The 16,260-nt window shown below is 47.1% G+C and overlaps 1 protein-coding gene across 1 annotated transcript in view; it reads right to left on the reverse strand.

Annotated features, from left to right (window-relative positions):
* alpk1 (alpha-kinase 1) overlaps positions 1 to 14,794 on the reverse strand; it is a 264,882-nt gene extending 250,088 nt beyond the window's left edge. Inside the window, exon 1 of the mRNA XM_070871246.1 lies at positions 14,565 to 14,794. The gene's annotated coding sequence lies outside the window, so the exon portion shown is untranslated. The remainder of the gene's footprint in view (positions 1 to 14,564) is intronic.
* Positions 14,795 to 16,260: the final 1,466 nt, after the last annotated feature.

The following is a 16,260-nucleotide window of genomic DNA, read 5'->3' on the forward strand; positions in this document are numbered from 1 at the left end:
AGTTATGTATGATTATTATTGTTATAATTACTTCTTTATTAAGGAGGGAGAAGTGTAATTAATAAGTTCCATCTAGTGCACTACTGCTCCACCGACTGTGGTCATCTGACAAGTTCCTGTGTGAAGAGTCATCTTGTAAAGTCTGTGTGTTGTGATGTCGTAGATAGTATACCACGATGCTAAACCTTTAGAAAACACTGGCTAGGGCTCATCTGGAGTATTGTGTTCAATTCTGGGCACCATACTTTAGGAAGGACGTCAAGGCCTTGGAAAGGGTGCAGTGAACATTTACTAGAATAGCACCAAGGATGAGGCACTTCAGTTATGTGGAGAGACTGAAGAAGCTGGGGTGTTCTCTTTAGAGCAGAGAAGATTGAGATTAGATTTGATAGAGGTGTTCTAAATCTTGAAGAGTTTTGGTAGAGTAGATATCATGGGTGACTTTAATCTGCATATAGATTGGGCTAACCAAACTGGCAGCAATGCGGTAGAGGGGGATTTCCTGGAGTGTATTAGGAATGGTTTTCTAGACCAATATGTTGAGGAAACAACTAGAGGGCTGGCCATCCTTGACTGGGTGATGTGTAATGAGAAAGGACTAATTAGCAATCTTGTTGTGCGAGGCCCCTTGGGGAAGAGTGACCATAATACGGTAGAATTCTTTATTAAGATGGAGAGTGACACAGTTAATTCAGAGACTAGGGTCCTGAACTTAAGGAAAGGTAACTTCGATGGTATGAGGCGTGAATTGGCTAGAATAGACGGCGAATGATACTTAAAGGGTTGACGGTGGATAGGCAATGGCAAACATTTAAAGATCACATGGATGAACTTCAACAATTGTACATCCCTGTCTGGAGTAAAAATAAAATGCGGAAGGTGGCTCAACCGTGGCTAACAAGGGAAATTAAGGATAGTGTTAAATCAAAGGAAGAGGCATATAAATTGGCCAGAAAAAGCAGTACATCTGAGGATTGGTAGGAATTTAGAATTCAGCAGAGGAGGACAAAGGGTTTAATTAGGAGGGGGAAAATTGAGTATGAGAGGAAGCTTGCCAGGAACATAAAAACTGACTGCAAAAGCTTCTATAGATATGGGAAGAGAAAAAGATTAGTGAAGACAAACGTAGGTCCCTTGCAGTCAGAATCAGGTGAATTTATAATGGGGAACAAAGAAATGGCAGACCAGTTGAACAAATACTTTGGTTCTGTCGTCACGAAGGAAGACACAAATAACCTTCCGGAAATACTAGGGGTCCGAGGTCTAGTGAGAAGGAGGAACTGAAGGAAATCCTTATTAGTCGGGAAATTGTGTTCGGGAAATTGATGGGTTTGAAGGCCGATAAATCCCCAGGGCCTGATAGTCTGCATCCCAGAGTACTTAAGGAAGTGGCCATAGAAATAGTGGATGCATTGGTGATCATTTTCTAACAGTCTATTAACTTTGGTTCAGTTCCTATGGATTGGAGGGTAGCTAATGTAACACCACATTTAAAAAAAGGAGGGAGAGAGAAAACAGGTAATTATAGACCGGTTAGCCTGACATCAGTTGTGGGGAAAATGTTGGAATCAGTTATTAAAGATGAAATAGCAGCAAATTTGGAAAGCAGTGACAGGATCGGTCCCAGTCAGCATGGATTTATGAAAGGGAAATCATGCTTGACAAATCTTCTGGAATTTTTTGAGGATGTAACTAGTAGAATGGACAAGGGAGAACCAGTGGATGTGGTGTATTTGGACTTTCAAAAGGCTTTTGACAAGGTCCCACACCAGAGATTGGTGTGCAAAATTAAAGCACATGGTATTGGGGATAATGTACTGACGTGGATAGAGAACTGGTTGGTAGACAGGAAGCAGAGAGTCGGGATAAACAGGTCCCTTTCAGAATGGCAGGCAGTGACTAGTGGGGTGCTGCAGGGCTCAGTGCTGGGAACCCAGCTATTTACAATATACATCAATGATTTAGATGAAGGAATTGAGTGTAATATCTCCAAGTTTGCAGATGACACTAAGCTGGGTGGCGGTGTGAGCTGTGAGGAGGATGCTAAGAGGCTGCAGGGTGACTTGGACAGGTTAGGTGAGTGGGCAAATGTATGGCAGATGCAGTACAATGTGGAGACATGTGAGGTTATCCACTTTGGTGGCAAAAACACGAAGGCAGAATATTATCTGAATTGTGGCAGATTAGGAAAAGGGGAGGTGCAATGAGACCTGGGTGTCATGGTACATCAGTCACTGAAAGTTGGCATGCAGGTACAGCAGGCAGTGAAGAAGGCGAATAGTATGTTGGCCTTCATAGCTAGGGGATTTGAGTATAGGAGCAGGGAGGTCTTACTGCAGTTGTCCAGGGCCTTGGTGAGGCCTCACCTGGAATATTGTGTTCAGTTTTGGTCTCCTAATCTGAGGGAGGACTATTGCTATTGAGGGAATGCAGCGAAGGTTCACCAGACTGATTCCCGGGATGGCAGGACTGACACATGAGGAGAGACTGGATCAACTGGGCCTGTATTCATTGGAGTTTAGAAGGATGAGAGGGCATCTCATAGAAACATTAAAATTCTGATGGGACTGGACAGGTTAGATGCAGGAAGAATGTTCCCGATGTTGGGGAAGTCCAGAACCAGGGAACACAGTCTAAGAATAAGGGGTAAGCCATTTAGAACTATGAGGAGGAACTTCTTCACAGAGAGTTGTTAACCTGTGGAATTCTCTAACGCAGAGAGTTGTTGATGCCAGTTCATTGGATATATTCAAGAGGGAGTTAGATATGGCCCTTACGGCTAAAGGGTTCAAGGGGTATGGAGAGAAAGCAGGAAAGGAGTACTGAGGTGAATGATCAGCCATGATCTTATTGAATGGCGGTGCGGGCTTGAAGGGCCGAATGGCCTACTCCTGCACCTATTTTCTATGTTTCTATGTTTCTATAAGGAGAAACCGTTTCCAGTGGCAGAAGGGTCAGTAACCAGAGGACAGAGATTCAAGGCGATTGACAAAAGAACCAAAGGCGACATGAGGATACATTTTTTCACACAGCAAGTTGTTACGATCTGTAATGCACTGCCTGAAAGTGTGGTGGAAGCAGATTCAATAGTAACATTGAAAAGAGAATTCGATAAATACTTGAAGGGGGGAAATTACAGGGCTTTGCAGAAAGAACAGGGGAGTGGAATGAATTGAATAGCTCTGCCAAAGAGACGATAGATATGATGGCCTCCTTCTGTTCTGTATCATTCTATGATTCTATGAAGTGATGAGTGTTCCATCACAACCCTGACTTGAACTTTGTAGATAGCAGAGAGGCTTTGAGTAGCCTGTCACTTCCTTTGTGTCAGGTCTAACTCCAGCCATTGGAGAGATTCCCCTTTGACCCCCATTGACCTCAGTTTTGCTCAGCCTCCCTTATTTAAATTCTGCTTTGATGTGGAGGATGCCTACTCTCTTCTCTCCTCTGACATTCCATTTGTATCAATGCCTGGATCAAGACTGTGATGAAGTCTGGAGCAGAGTGGCTCTGGCACAACCCAAGCTAAGCTTGGGTGCGCAGGTTGTTAGTGTGTAGGTGCTTTGTGATGGTACTATTGGTGATTCCTTCAATTTACTGATTATTGGATGGAGGCTGATAAGGCAGTAATAGGCCAGGTTAGGATCTTTAGATGCCATCCAGTCGCAACCAGTCATCTTGGTTAATCCTTGCCACTGGACCAAGATCTAGCTCTGTCAAGCCTGTTGTGCAACGGCCACCACACGTTAAAATAATCTACACACAGGAATCTTTCACCCTTCAACATGTAGTTCAGGACCTGGAATATTTGATCCTTCATTGAAACACCTGTGAACTCATCCCTTTTTGGCATGGAAGCAAGTCACCTTCGTTACGAGGGACCACATATGATGATGATGGTAGCACTCACCTGAGTCAGATGGTTGTGGGTTCAAGGTCCACTGAAGAGACTTAAGCACATAATCTAGACTGACAGAGCAGTGCAACACTGAGCGAGTGCTGCATTGTTTTGAGAGATCATCCTTCAGATGAGATGTTAAACCGAGGTCCCATTTGCTTGTTCCAATTCTCCTGGTGTCCTGGCCAACATTTCTCCCTCAAACACCACTAAAAAACAGTTATCTAGTTATTTATCCCACTAGGTACGGTAGCATTGTGATTATGTTACTGGACTAGTAATCCAGAGGCCTGGACTAATAATCCGGAGATGTGAGGTTAAATACCATCATGGCAGTTTGTGAATTTGAATTCAGTTAATTAAATAAATCTGGAATAAAAAGCTGGTATCTGTAAAAGTGACCATGAAGCTATGGGATTGTCATAAAAACTCAACTGGTTCACCAATGTGTTTTAGAAAAGTAAACCTGCTGTCCTTATCTATATGTGATTATCATCATCATCATAGGCAGTCCCTCGGAATGGAGGAAGACTTGCTTCCACTCTACAAGTGAGTTCTCAGGTGGCTGTACAGTCCAATGCGGGAAGTACCATCTCTGTAACAGGTGGGGCACACAGTGGTTGAAGGAAAGGGTGGGTGGGAAGTCTGGTTTGCCACAAGCTCCTTCCGCTGTCTGCGCTTGATTTCTGCATGCTCTCGGCGATGAGACTCGAGGTGCTCAGTGGCCTCCCGGATGCTCTTCCTCTATTTTGAGCAGTCTTGGTCCAGGGATTCCCAGGTGCCAGTGGGGATGGTGCACTTTATCAAGTGATTATGTGTGACTCCAGATCCACAGCAATGTGGTTTATTTTTTAACTGCCCTCTAAAATGGCCTAGTTATATCAAACCGCTACAGAAAAGCATAATACGAATAAAACTGGATGGATCTGGTACCTGGTATTGACCGAGGCATCGGATTTGGACACAACAAAGAAACACCCAGCCCAGTCGATCCTGCAAAGTCCTCCTCATTAACATCTGGGGACTTGTGCCAAAATTGGGAGAGCTGTCGCACAGACGAGTCAAGCAACAGACTGACATAGACATATTCAAAGAATCATACCTTTCAGCCAATGTTCCAGATTCCTCCATGGGTATGTGCTGTACCAGTGGCAGGGCAGACCCAGCAGAGGTGGCACAATCAGGACAGAGCAGCCCTGGGAGTCCTCAACATTGACTCTGGACCCCATGAAGTTTCATGGAATCAGGTCAAGCATGGGCAACAAAACCTCCTGCTAATTACCACAAGGTGACTTATATCAACTTTGACATGTCTGACATATTTCAGTCACTCGTGATGATCTGGACAGTCAGGAAACCATTTTTCAAGCCAATCTGGAGAAGTATAGTCTTGGGGTTCCTTTGGCACTCAGCACCATGCAGCTTTTGAGGAATATACATGGGAGACCTCTTATTGAATATCTTTGTCTGATGAAGTTAGCTGAGGACACCTTATGTGCAACTACAAGAATGTCCTAGTTAATGAGCAGAACCACACCCAAGTCATAGTTGCATCTAGGACCATAAGCCTTTCCATTACTTGGTAACAATTGAACCTTAGGTGATAATCATTGAACATTTCATGAGTTACCTGTGGGACCAGAACACAAATTGATCCCTGGGAAAGAAAAGCCAGCCTGGACATTTCTTACCACCCAGGGAGCTGGTACTCCAGGTGCAATAGATTGCCGTGCTTGGAGAGGAATCCTTAGGCTTCGGTGATAGAGTGATAAAGGTCAAAATGTTGGTGCCCTGACGAATGCATGGGTAGTGGGCCAAAGGAGAAGGAATTAGAGAGCGGCCAGTGAGCAGCTACTGGAGTGGTTTGTTTTCCATCCAGTGGTGTGGTAGAAAAGGTTGTAGGAGGAGAAGTTGGCATGCTGTGTATGCAAAGATGATCAGATATACCTTTTGGTTTTCATGACTTTGGAGGTTTCAAAGCTTAGCAATTAGTTCTTGTCTCTTCACAATAGACATTGCATTCAGATCCCTGCTAGTTCAAAACCACCTACCTAGATTAGAGCAACCACAACAAAACCAAATTACCTCACACAAAACACAACTTTCATTCTTACAAAAGGTAGAATAATGAGATGCTGGAATCTGAAATATAAACAGAAAATGCCGGAAAGACTCAGCAGGTCAGTCATTTGTTGCCCATCCCCAATTGCCTCTGAGAAGGTGGTGGTGAGCCACCTTCTTGAACCGTTGCAGTCCGTGTGGTGAAGGTACTCCCACAGTGCTATTAGGGAGGGAGTTCCAGGATATTGATCCAGGGATCAAGGATCCTTGATGAAGGAACAGCGATATATTTCCAAGTCAGGATGGTGTCTGACTTGGGAGGAGAACTTGCAAGTAATGGTGTTCCCATGCGCCTGCTGCCTTTGTCCTCCTAGGTGATACAGGTCACGGGCTTGGGAGGTGCTGTCGAAGATGCCTTGGCGAGTTGCTACAGTGCATCTTGTAGATAGTACACACTGTAGCCATGGTACGTCGGTGATGGATGGAATGAATGTTTGAGGTGGTGGATGGGGTGCCAATCAAGCGGGCTGCTTTGTCCTGGATGTTGTCAAGCTTCTTGAATGTTGTTGGGCCTGTACTCATCCAGGCAAGTGGAGAATATTCCATCACACTCCTGACTTGTGCCTTATAGATGGTGAAAAGCTTTGGGGAGTCAGAAGGTGAGACACTCATCACTGAATACCCAGCCTCTGACCTGCTCTTATGGCCACGTTATTTATGTGACTGGTCCAGTTAAGTTTCTGGTCAATGGTACATAGAAACATAGAAACATAGAAAATAGGTGCAGGAGTAGGCCATTCAGCCCATCGACCCTGCACCACCATTCAATAAGATCATGGCTGATCACTCCCTCAGTACCCCTTTCCTGCTTTCTCTCCATACCCCTTGATTCTTTTAGCCGTAAGGGCCATATCTAACTCCCTCTTGAATACGTCCAATGAACTGGCATCAACAACTCTCTGCGGTAGGGAATTCCACAGGTTAACAACTCTCTGAGTGAAGAAGTTTGTCCTCGTCTCAGTCCTAAATGGCCTACCCTATCCTAAGACTGTGTCCCCTGGTTCTGGACTTCCCCAACATCGGGAACATTCTTCCCGCATCTAACCTGTCCAGTCCCGTCAGAATCTTATATGTTTCTATGAGGTCCCCTCTCATCCTTCTGAACTCCAGTGTATAAAGGCCCAGTTGATCCAGTCTCTCCTCATATGTCAGTCCAGCCATCCTGGGAATCAGTCTGGTGAACCTTTGCTGCACTCCCTCAATAGCAAGAACATCCTTCCTCAGATTAGGGGACCAAAACTGAACACAGTATTCCAGGTGAGGCCTCACCAAGACCCTGTACAACTGCAGTAAGACCTCCCTGCTCCGATACCCAAACCCCCTAGCTATGAAGGCCAACATATCATTTGCCTTCTTCACCGCCTGCTGTAGCTGCATACCAAATTTCAATGACTGATGAACCATGACACCCAGGTCTCGTTACACCTCCCCTTTTCCTAATCTGCCGCCATTCAGATAATATTCTGCCTTCGTGATTTTGCCCCCAAATTGGATAACCTCACAATTATCCACATTATACTGCATCTGCCATACATTTGCCCACTCACCTAACCTGTCCCAGTCACCCTGCAGCCTCTTAGCATCCTCCTCACAGCTCACACCACCACCCAGTTTAGTGTCATCTGCAAACTTGGAGATATTATACTCAATTCCTTCATCTAAATCATTAATATATATTGTAAAGAGCTGTGGTCCAACACTGAGCCCTGCGGCACCCCACTAGTCACTGCCTGCCATTCTGAAAAGGACCCGTTTATCCCGACTCTCTGCTTCCTGTCTGCCAACCAGTTCTCTATCCACGTCAGTACATTACCCCCAATACCATGTGCTTTGATTTTGCACACCAATCTCTTGTGTGGGACCTCGTCAAAAGCCTTCTGAAAGTCCAAATACACCACATCCACTGGTTCTCCCTTGTCCACTCTACTAGTTACATCCTCAAAAAATTCCAGAAGATTTGTCAAGCATGATTTCCCTTTCATAAATCCATGCTGACTGGGACCGATCCTGTCACTGCTTTCCAAATTTGCTGCTATTTCATTTTTAATAATTGATTCCAACATTTTCCCCACAACTGATGTCAGGCTAACCGGTCTATAATTTCCCGTTTTCTCTCTCCCTCCTTTTTTAAAAAGTGGTGTTACATTAGCTACCCTCCAGTCCATAGGAACTGATCCAGAGTCGATAGACAGTTGGAAAATGATCACCAATGCATCCACTATTTCTATGGCCACTTCCTTAAGTACTCTGGGATGCAGACTATCAGGTCCCGGGGATTTATCGGCCTTCAATCCCATCAATTTCCCAAACACAATTTCCCGCCTAATAAGGATATCCTTCAGTTCCTCCTTCTCACTAGACCCTCGGTCCAGTCATACTTCCAAAAGGTTATTTGTGTCTTCCTTCGTGAAGATAGAACCAAAATATTTGTTCAACCGGTCTGCCATTTTTTTGTTCCCCATTATTAATTCACCTGAATCTCACTGGAAGGGACCTATGTTTGTCTTCACTAATCTTTTTCTCTTCCCATATCTATAGAAGCTTTTGCAGTCAGTTTTTATGTTCCTGGCAAGCTTCCTCTCATACTCTATTTTCCCCCTCTTAATTAAACCCTTTGTCCTCCTCTGCTGAATTCTAAATTTCTCCCAGTCCTCAGGTTTGCTGCTTTTTCTGGTCAATTTATATGCCTCTTCCTTAATTTCCTTTGTTAGCCACGGTTGAGCCACCTTCCGCGTTTTATTTTCACTCCAGACAGGGATGTACAATTGTTGAAGTTCATCCATGTGATCTTTAAATGTTTGCCATTGCCTATCCACCGTCAACCCTTTAAGTATCATTTGCCAGTCTGTTCTAGCAAATTCAAGTCTCATACCATCGAAGTTACCTTTCCTTAAGTTCAGGACCTTAGTCTCTGAATTAACTGTGTCACTCTCCATCTCATATTATGGTCACTCTTCCCCAAGGGGCCTCGCACAACAAGATTGCTAATTAGTCCTTTCTCATTACACATCACCCAGTCTAGGATGGCCAGCCCTCTAGTTGGTTCCTCAACATATTTGTCTAGAAAACCATCCCTAATACACTCCAGGAAATCCTCCTCCACCACATTGCTTCCAGTTTGGTTAGCCCAATCAATATGTAGATTAAAGTCGCCCATGTTAACTGGTGTACCTTTATTGCACTCATCCCTAATTTCTTGTTTGATGCTGTCCCCAACCTCACTTCTACTGTTTGGTGGTCTGTACACAACTCCCACTAGCGTTTTCTGTCCTTTGGTATTCCGTAGCTCCACCCATACCGATTCCACATCATCCAAGTTAATGTCCTTCCTTACTATTGCATTAATTTCCTCTTTAACCAGCAATGCTTGCCCACCTCCTTTTCCTTTATGTCTATCCTTCCTAAATGTTGAATACCCCTGGAAGTTGAGTTCCCAGCCTTGGTCACCCTGGAGCCATGTCTCCGTGATGCCAATTACATCATATTCGTTAAATGCTATCTGCGCAGTTAATTCGTCCACCTTATTCCGAATACTCCTCGCATTGAGGCACAGAGCCTTCAGGCTTGTCTTTTTAACACACTTTGCCCCTTTAGAATTTTGCTGTAATGTGGCCCTTTTTGCTTTTTGCCTTAGGTTTCTCTGCCCTCCACTTTTACTTTTCTTCTTTCTATCTTTTGCTTTTGCTCCCATTCTACTTCCCTCTGTCTCCCTGCATAGGTTCCCACCCCCATGCCATATTAACTTAACCCTTCCCCCAACAGCACTAGGAAACACTCCCCCTAGGACTTTGGTTCCGGTCCTGCCCAGGTGCAGATTGTCCGGTTTGTACTGGTCCCACCTTCCACAGAACCGGTTCCAATGTCCCAGGAATTTGAATCCCCCCTTCTGCACCACTCCTCAAGCCACATATTCATCTGAGCTGTTCTGCAATTCCTACTCTGACTAGCACATGGCACTGGTAGCAATCCTGAGATTAATACTTTTGAAGTCCTACTTTTTAATTTAGCTCCTAGCTCCATAAATTCAGCTTGAAGGACCTCATCCCGTTTTTTACCTATATCATTGGTACCTATATGCACCACGACAACTGGCTGTTCACCCTCCCTTTTTAAAATGTCCTGCACTTGCTCCGAGACTTCCTTGACCCTTGCATCATGGAGGCAACATACTATCCTGGAGTCTCAGTTGCGGCCACAGAAACGCCTATCCATTCCCCTTACAATCGAATCCCCTATCACTATAGCTCTCCCACTCTTTTTTCTGCCCTCCTGTGCAGCAGAGCCACCCACGGTGCTATGAACTTGACTGCTGCTGCCCTCCCCGGTGAGGCATCCCCCTCAACAGTACCCAAAGCCGTGTATCTGTTTTTCAGGGGGATGACCACAGGGGACCCCTGCACTACCTTCCTTCCACTGCTTTTCCTGTTGGTCACCCATCCCTTATCTGGCTGTGTATCCTTTACCTGTGATGTGGCCAACTCACTAAACGTGCTATTCACAACATCCTCAGCATCGTGCATGCTCCAGAGTGAATCCATCTGCAGCTCCAGTGCCGCAATGCGGTCTGTCAGGTGCTGCAGGCGGATACACTTCCCGGTAACTCTCAATATGTTGCTGGTAGGGGATTCGATGATGGTAATGCAGTTGAATGTCAAGGGGCAGTAGTTAGACTCTCGCTTATTGGAGATAGTCATTGCCTGGCACATGTGTGGCGCGAATGTTACTTGCCACATATCAGCCCAAGACTGAATGTCATCCAGGTCTTGCTGCATGCGGGCATGGACTGCTTCATTATCTGAGGAGTTGCGAATGGAACTGAACACTGCAGTCATTGCGAACATCCCCACTTCTGACCTTATGATGGGGGGAAATTCATTGATGAAGCAGCTGAAGATGGATGGGTCGAGGACATTGCCCTGAGGAGCTCCTGCAGCAATGTCCTGGGGCTGAGATGATTGACCTCCAACAACCACAACCATCTTCCTTTGTGCTAGGTATGACTCCAGCCAGTGGAGAGTTTTCCCCCGATTCCCATTGACATCAATTTTATGAGGGTACCTTGATGCCACACTCGGTCAAATGCTGCCTTGATGTCAAGGACAATCACTCTCACCTCACTTCTGGAATTCAGCTCTTTTGTCCATGTTTGGACCAAGGCTGTAATAAGGTCTGGAGCTGAGTGGTCCTGCCAGAACCCAAACTGAACATCAGTGAACAGGTTATTGGTAAGTGCTGCTTGATAGCACTGTCAACGACACCTTCCATCTACTAATGATTGAGAGTAGACTGAAGGAGCAATAATTTGCTGGATTGGATTTGTCCTGCTTTTTGTGGACAGTCCATACCTGGGAAGTTTTCCACACTGCCACTGTTGTAGTTGTACTGGAACAACTTGGCTGGAAGCATGGCTAGTTCTGGAGCATAAATCTTCAGTACGACAGCCAGGATGTTGTTGGGGCCCATAGCCTTTGCTGTATCCATTGCGCTCAGCCACTTCTTGATATCATGTGGAGTAAATTGAATTGGCTATAGACTGGCTCCTATGATGGTGGGGATCTCAGGAGGAGGCCAATATGGATCATCCACTCGGCACTTCTGGTTGAAGATGGTTGCAAACGTACCAGCCTTGTCTTCTGCACTCGTATGCTGTGCTCCACCATAATTGAGAATAGGGATATTCATGGACCCTGCTCCCATTAGTTCTTTAATTCTCCACCACTATTTACGACTGGATGTGGCAGTACTGTAGAGTTTTAATCTGATCTGATGGTTGAGGGATCACTTAGCTCTGTCTAAAGCATGCTGTTTCCGTTGTTTAGCATGCATGTAGTCCTGTGTTGCAACTTCCCCAGGTTGGCACCTCATTTTTAGGTACGCCTGGTACTGCCCCTGGCATGCTCTTCTGCACTCATCATTGAACCAGGGTTGGTCTCCTGGCTTGATGGTAACGGTAGAGAGACGGATATTCTGGGCCATGAGTTTGCAGATTGTGGTGGAATACAATTCTGCTGCTGCTGATGGCCCACAATGCCTCATGGATGCACAGTTTTGAGTTGCTAGATCTGTTCTGAATCTATCCCATTTAGCATGATGGAGGGTGTCCTCAGTGTAAAGATGGGACTTCATCTCCACAAGGACTGTGCGGTGGTCACTTCGACCAAGGCTATCACGGACAGATGCATCAACACAGGTAGATTGGTGAGGATGAGGTCAAGTAGGTTTTTCCCTTGTGTTGATTCCCTCACCACCTGCTCAGTCTGGTAGCTATTCCTTCAGGACTAGGCCAGCTCAGTCAATAGTGGTGCTACCGAGCCACTCTTGGTGATGGACATTGAAGTTCGCTAACTAGAGTACATTCTGTGCTCTTGTAACTCGCAGTGCTTCTACCAAGTGGTGTTCAACATGGAGGAGTACTGATTCATTAGCTGAGGGAGGGCGGTAGGTGTTAAACAGCAGGTTTCTTTGCACTAACCTAAAGCATGAAACTTCATGGGGTCTGGAGTCAATGTTGAGATCTCCCAGGGCCACTCCCTCCTGACTGTATACCATTGCGTGGCCATCTCTGGTGGATCTGTCCTGCTGGTGGGACAGGACATACCCAGGGATGGTGATGGAGGAGTCTGGGACATTGGCTGAAAGGCATGATTCTGTGAGTATGACTGCGTCAGGCTGTTGTTGACTAGTCCATGGGACAGCTCTTCCAATTTTGGCACGTCCCCAGATGATAGCGAGGAGGACTTTATAGGATCGACTGGGCTGGTTGTGTCTTTTTTGTGTCTGAAGTCGATGCCGGGTGGTCTGTCCGGTTTTATTATTATTGCTTTTCATATCGGTTTGTTCCAACGGAGTGGCTTGCTCGACCATTTCAGAGGATAGTTAAGAGTCAAGCACATTGCTGTGGGTCTGGAATCACATATAGGTCAGACCAGATAAGAACAGTAGTTTTTCTTCCCCAAAGGACATGAACCATATTTTTTTTTTACAAGAATCTGCTAGTTTCATGGTCACCATAAAATAATTTTCTTTTCCAGATTTATTGAATTAACTGAATTTAAATTCCCCTAGATCATTAGTCCAGGCCTCTGATTACCAGTCCAGTAACATAATCACTATGCTTCCGTTTCCATCTGTGGAGTGAGAAACAGAGTAAGGTCTGTTTCTCTCTCCATAAATACTGCCTGACCTGCTGAGTATGTCCAGCTTGTTTAGATTACATCTTTCACTCTGTCCATCAAAGCTCACCTGCTCCTCCTAGTGGAGAAAACATCTGATAAGCACTACATAAAAAGGTAACAAACGTGTTTAATGGAGGTTTAAATCATCTAACGTTGACAGGTACTACAAACGCTTTTTTTAATCGTTTTGCTCTTTGCTTCTGCAGATTGCCAGCACATTTTATAATGGCTACAAAAAAGTAATAAAAAGGCTAATGGAATCAAAAGGCCTTATAACTAGAGGGCTAGAATATAAAAATCTATGTTAACGACTTGGATGAAGGAACCGAGTGTAACGTAGCCAAGTTTGCTCATGATACAAAGATGAGAGGAAAAGCAATGTGTGAGGAGGACACAAAAAATCTGCAATATTGACATAGATAGGCAAAGTGAGTGGGCAAATATTTGGCAGATGGAGCACAATGTTGGAAAGTGTGAGGTGAGCACTTTGGCAGAAAAAAAAATCAAAGAGCAAGTTATTATTTAAGTGGAGAAAAATTGCAAAGTGCTGTAGTACAGCGGGACCTGGGGGTCCTGGTGCATGAAACACAAAAGGTTAGTATGTAGGTACAGCAAGTGATCAGGAAGGCCAATGGAATCTTAGCCTCTATTGCAAAGGGGATGGAGTATAAAAGCAGGGAGGTCTTGCTACAGTTATACAGGGTATTGGTGAGGCCACACCTGGAATACTGCGTACAGTTTTGGTTTCCATATTTAAGAAAGGATATTCTTGCTTTGGAAGCAGTTCAGAGAAGGTTCACTAGGTTGATTCTGGAGATGAGGGTGTGGATTTATGAGGAAAGGTTGAGTAGGTTGGGCCTCCACTCATTGAAATTCAGAAGAATGAGAAGTGATCTTATCGAAATGTATAAGATTATGAGGGAGCTTGATAAGGTGGATGCAGAGAGGATGTTTCCACTGATAGGGGAGGCTAGAACTGGGGGGCATAATCTTAGAATAAGGGGCTGCCCATTTAAAACTGAGATGAAGAGGAATTTCTTCTCTGAGAGGGTTGTAAATCTGTGGAATTCGCTGCCTCAGAGAGCTGTGGAAATTCAGAAAGGATATGTTGGCCTTGGATGGAGTGCCTGAATGGCCAATCCCTGTTCCTATGTCCCTAATGGCAATTTAAATGCATACAAAGCATCGGAATCTACGAAGATATAAAACACCATTACAGTATTGCATTCCATTGTTGCACAAGACCATGAGAACGAAATACACGAGATTTACCGCAGTGTTTTCATGAATTATCTTAGGATTGTTATGGATTGTGTTTTCTTTCTCAGCTATTCCTAAATAAGTTTAATGATGCTGAAAAGTTGACATACCTTTCCCGGAATCCGTGCTGAAAAGCCCTGGAGCCAGTTCCTTCCGGGTCTGGTTTTTCATAAAGACGCTGTATAATTGGTGCTGAATGTTTTAACCCAGACACGATTGTTTTATTTCAGGTTGTTATAAATTATCGACTCAAGCGGAAGAACCATGGCCCAAGCAGAGCCTTTGATCGCATTGGTTCATTTTCAGACAGTAGTTGGAGCGAAGCCGCCGGGGAATTCCGCACTTGACACAGTCCGGGACTTCCTTGTTCTTCTGTGACATCAGCGCTCCTCAGGACTCCCGCCTCCCCCCCTTTTCTCTCTCTCTCTCTCTCCCTCCCCCGCCCCTCCCCATCTCTTCCCCCTCAACCATCTTCCCCCCTCCCCATCTTATCCCCCTCCCCTCCCCACCCCATCTCTTCCCCCTCCCCATCCCCACCCCACCTCTTCCCCCTCCCCACCCCATCTCTCCTCCCAATTGCTTCCTCCTCCCCTTCCCATCCCTGCCCCTCCTCTCCCCATCCTCCCCCCTCCCCTCCCCATCCTCTCCCCCCCTCCCCTCCGCTCTCCTCCCCCTCCCCTCCCCCTCCCCTTCGCTCCCCTCCCCCTCCTCTTCCCCTCCCCTCCCCCTCCCCTCCCCATACTCTCCCCTCTCCACTCCCCTCCCCTCCCACTCATCTCCCCCTCCCCAGCCTTTCCCCCTACCCTCCCCTCCCCTCCCCATCCTCTCCCCCTCCCCTCCCCCTCCCCTTCTCCTACCCTCTCCCCTTCTCCTCCTCCTCCCCTTTCCCCTCCCACTCCACCCGCCTCCACCCCCCCTCCCTCCTCTCACCCTCTGCCTCCTCCCCTCCCCCCTCTCCCTCCCCCCTCTCCCCTCCCCCCTCTCCCTCCCCTCCGCCTCCCCCCTCTCCCCCTCCCCCCTCTCTCCCCTCTCCCCCTCCCCCCACTCTCCCGCTCCCCCCCTCTCCCCTCCCCTCCCCCTCTTATCCATCCCCCCCGCCCCCATCTTCCCCAGCCTTTCCCCCTCCCCCCTCTCACCTCTCTCCCTCCACTCCCCCCACACCCCCTCCACTCGCCCCACACCCCCTCCACTCGCCCCACTCCCCCTCCACTCCCCTCACCTCCCATCCACTTCCCCTTCTCCCCCTTCTCCCCCTCCTTTTCTCCCCCTCCCCTTCCCCTTCCCCCCTTCCCCTCCCCTCCCCCTTCCCCCCTTCCCCTCCCCTCCCCCTTCCCCCCTTCCCCTCCCCTCCCCTCCTTTCCCCATCTCCCCCCTCCCCCTCCCCCCTTCCCCCTCCTCCCTTCCCCCTCCCCCTCCTCCACTCCCCACTCCTCCTCCTCTACTACCCCTCCCCTCCTCCTCTCCTCTCTCCATTTCCCCCCCCTCTCCTTGCCTCTCCTCCCCATCCTTTGCCCCTCCCCTCCCCATCTCTTCTCAATCCACTCCCCTCCTTTCCCCCTCCCCATTCTCCCACTCCCCTCCCCTGCTCCCCTCCCCTCCCTTTCCCCCTCCCCTCACCTCCCTTTCCACCTCCCCTCCCTTTCCCCCTCCCCACCCCTCCCCTCCCCCTCCCCACCCATCCTCTCCCCCTCCTCTTCCCCTCCCCTCCCAATCCTCTCCCCCTCCCCTCCGTTCCCGATCCTCTCCCCCCTCTCCCCAAACTCTCCCCCTCGCCTCCCCAACCTCTCCCCCTCCCCTTCCCACCAC

Source organism: Pristiophorus japonicus, chromosome 2 (assembly GCF_044704955.1).
Source record: "Pristiophorus japonicus isolate sPriJap1 chromosome 2, sPriJap1.hap1, whole genome shotgun sequence".
NCBI lineage: Eukaryota > Metazoa > Chordata > Chondrichthyes > Pristiophoridae > Pristiophorus > Pristiophorus japonicus.